Here is a 6173-nt window from a genome sequence, read left to right as displayed (position 1 = left end):
AAGTGTTTGAGAGGGGTAGTAATTTCGAGATAATCATGTTATCTTTTAAATCTTAAGTTAATGCTTGTAGTGGTTCTATTTGGATAGGTCTGGTAGTTTTCTTGTTTTGGAAGAAGCCTAAGCAATTAGTTAGAGGATGACCAGACACATCAAGAACTTTACTATTTGATTTTTATTGAAGGTTTGATTCATCAGAGTTTTGAGAATTTGAATACAGGGGTAGTAGTAATCAAGATGGGAGGCCATTGTGGCTGTGAGTTTTCTGGGTAATTAAAACTGGTAATTTGAATTGTTAACCCTTTGGGCATTGGCTATTTTATCAAGCATATTTTTGTAATTTTTTTTGCATTGGTTAAATGGACACATGGCATTATCAAGAGGTGGATACTGTCATTTTAAAAATATATTATAGCTATAAGTCAGATAAAACCTTAATCTAAAGGTCTTCGGTGTGTCTTCAAGCCTGTTTCTACCTTGAGAGACCGTATGCCTTCCCTCAAAGACTCTAGAGACATCCTTCTTGACTCTGGGGTCTACAAGATAGTTTGCTCATGTGGCACTCCTTACATTGGTGAAATGAGCTGCTATTTTGTCACCAGAATTAAAGAGCATAGTGCCGACATTAGGCACGAGCGTATCACCAAATCTACCCTAGCTGAGCATGCCTCCTCCACCAAGCACCACATTTGTTTGGAAAACACCCATATCTTGTGTAAGGAGGATAATTTTTTCAAGCGCAAGCTCAAGGAAGAACCATGCCTCCAACCTTAATCGGGATGAGGGGTGGAGTGTCAATCTTGCTTGGCAACCCTTGCTCTCAAACCTTCGTGCTTGCTCTCGTCATTGCTCGTGATGTTTCTCTTCCTCTGGTTCTTCTCTCTTCCTTTGTGTTTTTTTCCCTGGAGTCTCCTGCTTCTTTCATCTCGTTTTCCTTTGTTTAGGTCATCCCCCTCTTCCTTAGTTTGAGCTCTTGTTTCTAGTTTCTTTTTTATCTTGTGTTGGTCTTGGGTCTATTTGTCATGTTGTTGTGCTTCCTTCTCTTTCTTTTCACTTGTTTGCCCCCTTTTGCGCTCTTTTGTTTTATTCTTTGAGTTTTTTTCATGTGTGTGTGTGTATATATATATTCTTTGGCTTTTCATATTTATATATTTATATATTTTTTATTTTTATTCTTCTTTGTTATTTTGTGTTTTCGTGTGATATATTTATATGTAAAACCTTAGTATATTATATATGGTCATATACATATATATATATTTTCTCTTTGTATTTTTCATATATAATATAAATTGGTTTTTTAATTTTATTTTTATTTATTTTTTATTATTTTTAATTTTTTTTTTTGGTTTTTTTAAAATTTTTTTTCTTTCTGTGTTTGGTATATATATATATTTAAAAAGTGATAAATATATATATTCTTGTTTTTTCTATTTTTAAAAAAAATTTATCATTAAATTTTCTTATTTTATTTCTATTTCATTTTTTGTTTATATATTGATTTATATTTATCATCTTATGTTTTTTCATTTCTTTTTATTTCTTGTTTTGCTCTTGTTAGTTTGTCAATTTCTTTTTCACTTTTTTACTTTTTCTTTCCTGTATTGTCATCCTTCATTCCTTGTTCTTTGTGCTTCCTCCCTCCCTCTTTTTAGCACCCTTGGTCTGCTTCTTTCTCATTTTTTCACTCTGTATGCTCTAACTATTTCATCTTGATGATGGATCACAGAGTGTGATTTGAAACGTTGATGCAAAAAATCACACACAATCGAATCCGGAAACAGATGACTATTATTTCATGGATTGTGGAAACTTAATGGCTTCTATTATCCGTTTTAATGCTACACTGCATGTCAGTTACATCTTGCCAATTCATTTATACCCTAATGCGACTTCATCTAGTTTTATTGCAGTGTTTGGGTGTTTTAGAAAAGCTCTGTTACTTTTGAAGAAGAGTAGAGTTGGAGATTTTGTTTGACAAATTAATGAACATAACAAGAAGTGGGGTAGGTTGTAGACAGTCCATTTGTACTCTGCTTAAAGGAGTCCAACTGCTCTTTGTATATAATATTTTATGTGAACTTTCATTGTTTTGTGGAGGTGACTTTTGAAATATTTGTTTGCTAGTCATCGTAAATGTAGCAGGAAGGATACCTTGTCTATAGAATTGGTATGCTTTGTGGATGAAATACAGACTATCTATTTTTGCATTTTACTTTGCTCAGCTACCTTCTGGCGCTCACGTGCTATCTTCATCAGGTTCATCGCTTCCATAAGGTCCTTTGTTCTCTCTCCCTCTGCCCTATCACTGCTGTTAGGCATGCTTCTGTCTCTCCCAGTTGCACATCTATCTCTATTGGGGCCACCCTCTAATGCTCCAACTCTTCCTCCCAAGGCACTCTCCTCTCCCTCTCAGCGGTGGTAAGTTTGCTACTGAATCAACTCCTCTCGAACACCTGTTGGCTGCCCCAATGCAACCATTCTCCCTGCCTCGACCTCACCTGTTGAGTGGGTTGCCATCTACAACTGATAAACTATATCTCTAAATGCGCTCCATGCCATGTACGGTGCCTAACATACCACCTTGGCCCTCATCTAGATGTGGCCATCGCGATGCCTCCACCATCTCTGGCATCTTAGTCGTTGGACACCCTTGGGCTGTGAAATGTTGCACAAACTCCTGTTCACAACTGCTCCTCTTGAAAGTGAGGAGTCTCTTGGCCTCTGTTGGTACAAGGTCGAGGTCAGCTTGCTTGGTGAGCTCCACCACTTCTCCGATGACTGCAGTGATGTCCTATAGCTTTGCTAGATACATTTGTATGGTCCCGAGGGCATCTTGAAGGTCGGGTTTTGAAACCTTGATATGGCTGTCGTGCATCCCCCTCCAGCTGGACTCATCAACCACCATCTTCGACGTCGTAGTGGCTGGCCACCCTTGGGCTGTGAAATGCCACACAAACTCTTGCACACAGTTGCTCCTCATGAAAGTTAGGAGTCTCTCGACCTCTATGGTACAAGGCCAATGTCAACTTGCTTGGCGAGCTCCACCACTTCTCAGATGACTGCAGTGATGTCTTACAACTTTGCTAGATACCTCTCTATGGTCTGTTGTCGGGTTAATTAGTAGTTGTTAGTTGTTGTTGAGGGGTCAGCTGTTAGTCGATGGTTGGCGATGGTTGGCACTCGTAGCCGGTTGACACCCTTATATATGTCTATGTACTTATCTTTGGGATATGTTATGTTAGATTGGAAATGTCGTTTTGGATATACATTTTAATTTTGTGATCAATGAAAATATCTGAGAGTTCTCTATACATTGTGCATATATGTACTATTACATTTACTTGCATTCTGTTATGTTTTGAACATGTACCCTACAAATCAAACATTTAGTGTCATTGTAGGTAGTGTTTGAAACTCACGGTGAGTTGAGTGCTCTTGAGCAGTTTCTGGTGGATATGGAGGCGGGTGCACGGAGGATGGCAGCCTTAGTACAAGAACTGACCCTTAGGATGATGGATTAGGCAATGTAGCACTTGCTTGCATTGGCTATAGGGGGATGTGCTGAGGAGTTTGTGCAATGTTTTGACTCTCGGGGATGGCCTGCTATAGAGATGCCTGCCATTTTGGAGGAATGGAGGTGTCAGGAGCCAGTTGGGGAGAGTAGGTCACACTCCTTGCTCAGGAGGGTTGAGCAGGCATTCCGAGATGGGTACTATGAGCTAAGACTGGCCCAACGTTCAACAAAAGGGGTTGAGGTCGAGCGGGTGGTAGCTATTATAGCTCGGGAGGAGTTAGCCACTCAACTCCAAATGGTAGAGGATGAGCTAGTTCAACAGAGGACTCAGATGTTAGCCTTGGAAGAGCAGTTGGACCACAAGAAGGCTGAGCGGGCAACAGTGGAGACTCGCCTTACTGTAGCCTTGGAGGAGATAGATGAGAAGCACAAGGAGGTTATGGAGGCAATATTTATGGTGAAAACTGTCAAAGGGAAGACAACTGTTGGCCAAGAGGGATCTACAACGACAAACTTAGCAGGTCCACCAGTTGAGGGAGCAACTCGCGACATCTACCCCACCTGCACCTACCTCCTCAGCGACGCTCTCTCAACCCCTAGCTCCTTGATTTATTTTGTATAGTTGTATTCCCCATTTTGTTATGTGTCGTCCAAAGATTAATTTCCTTTTTTTTTGGGGGGGGGGATGATGTTGTCGAGTTAATTAGTAGTTTTTAGTTGTTGTCGAGGGGTCGGCTGTAGCCGACGGTCGACACCCTTATATATGTCTATGTACTTATCTTTGGAATATGTTATGTTAGACTGGAAATGCCGTTTTGGAGATACATTGTAATTCTATGATTAATGAATATATCTGAGAGCTCTCTATACATCGTGCATATGTGTACTGTTATGTTTTACTTGCATTCTGTTATGTTCTGAACGTGTACCCTATGGAGCAAACATGGTCCCGAGTGCATCTTGAGGGTCGGGTTTTGAAACCTTGATATGATTGTTGTGCATCCCCCTTCGATTGGACTCATCAACCACCAACTCCAACTACAGGGAGGCATCACCATCACCATCACCATCACCATCACCATCACCATGATGTGCACTCTCTTCAGTCTCAATAACCTTTGTGGTCGGTGATATCTCCTCCTACATGGTGGGCTTTCTTGGGGGCTCCCTGTTGTGACCTATTTCACATATCGCCTCATTGTAGATGGGGACCCCCTTGTTTTTGCTTTTTAGGGTTTTGCTTTGGCATCACAACTGCTAATTACCAGCCTTTTTACAATGAGTTAGAGTTTTTGAGAAATCATCTCGACCCAAATAGAGAATTCATGGTCAAATCAGTGTTTGAACGTTGTCAAAATGCTTAGAAGGTTTGAAAGACGAGAATCGCAATTGCTTTGGGTCATTTTTGACAACTTTCTATTATTAGAAATTTTGCTTTTTCTTTTTTCCTAAAAATAGAAAGTTTTGTTTTTGGCACTTAGGGCATATTGTGGGAAGCATCTTTTTTGGCTTGCTTTTTTGAAAGTAGAACCTAGGTTTTGTTCCTCATGTCATTTGATCATTGCCCATATTGTTGGATTCTAAATCTTTTATCTCTAAGTACAAAAGGCAGGGTTATGTTTTTTTCGCTTTTTTTTGGAATTAGGGTTTTGATCCTCAGGTCATATCATTACGGCCCATGTCCTCAGAATTGAGAAATTATGTCTTTAAGTGCAAAAAACAAGATTAGGGTTTTTGTTCCAGATGATCTAGGTATGAATATGGCAGGTCAAGGATGGACATGACAATTTGAATAAATATGAAGACATGGCTGTCTAGATAAAATTCGCCCAAGGGAAGAATGGCAAACAAAGGTTTAAATCTGCTTTGGAAGATGGCACATCAACTTGGATGTCCAAGCTCTCTACAAGTTTGCCCACGCACAAACAAGTTGGCAAACACATGCTAAACTCCTACCTTCAGTTAAGGAACTCATGGGGAGAGTCAAGCAAGCTCCTACATATGGTTAAGGTTAAGCCAAAGAAAACATGGCTTGTCATCTTCAAGTTCAAGTGTGGCAAGAGGGAGGTGAAGTCCACCTAGCAAAGGAATAAAGCAAGTTCGCCTAGACATGATGGCATGAAGACTTCCAACTCCGCCCTACCTTGGCCAAGCATACTCCAAGTCCGCCTTGGCTAGACACCTCCAAAGTCTACCCAAGCAAGGTTGGAAAGAGATTGTCCAAGTCCGCCAAGAAAACAAAAGAAAGCATGATAAAAATATGCCATGAGGCAAGGATGGAATAAAGCAATCAAGTTCGCCAAAGCATGAAAAGAAGGCATGTCAAAAACCAAGCAAACTCCACCTAGGAAAGATGACACAAACAAGGGAAGTATGGCAAAAGATTGGAATGTCTAGACCAAAGCAAAGTCCGCCCTTGCATATATCCCAGGATCCTCCAAGTTCGCCTAACCAAGGTGTCGACACATCCAAACAATGCACGAAGTCCGCCTTGGGAGGATTGTCCAAGCATGTTTAAAGTCCGCCCCTATGACAAATGTCCAAACTTCTCCAAAGTTTGCTAGGCATGTATAAGGAATGGTAGGTTGTCTTCAAAGTCCACCTTGAAGGAATAAAGCAACATGGCATAAAACTCATGAACTCCGCCCTTGTCCAAAGG

The sequence above is a fragment of the Cryptomeria japonica genome, chromosome 10 (genome assembly GCF_030272615.1).
Source record: "Cryptomeria japonica chromosome 10, Sugi_1.0, whole genome shotgun sequence".
NCBI lineage: Eukaryota > Viridiplantae > Streptophyta > Pinopsida > Cupressales > Cupressaceae > Cryptomeria > Cryptomeria japonica.
The sequence above is the reverse complement of the archived record's forward strand: the minus strand, read 5'-3'. Positions refer to the sequence as shown.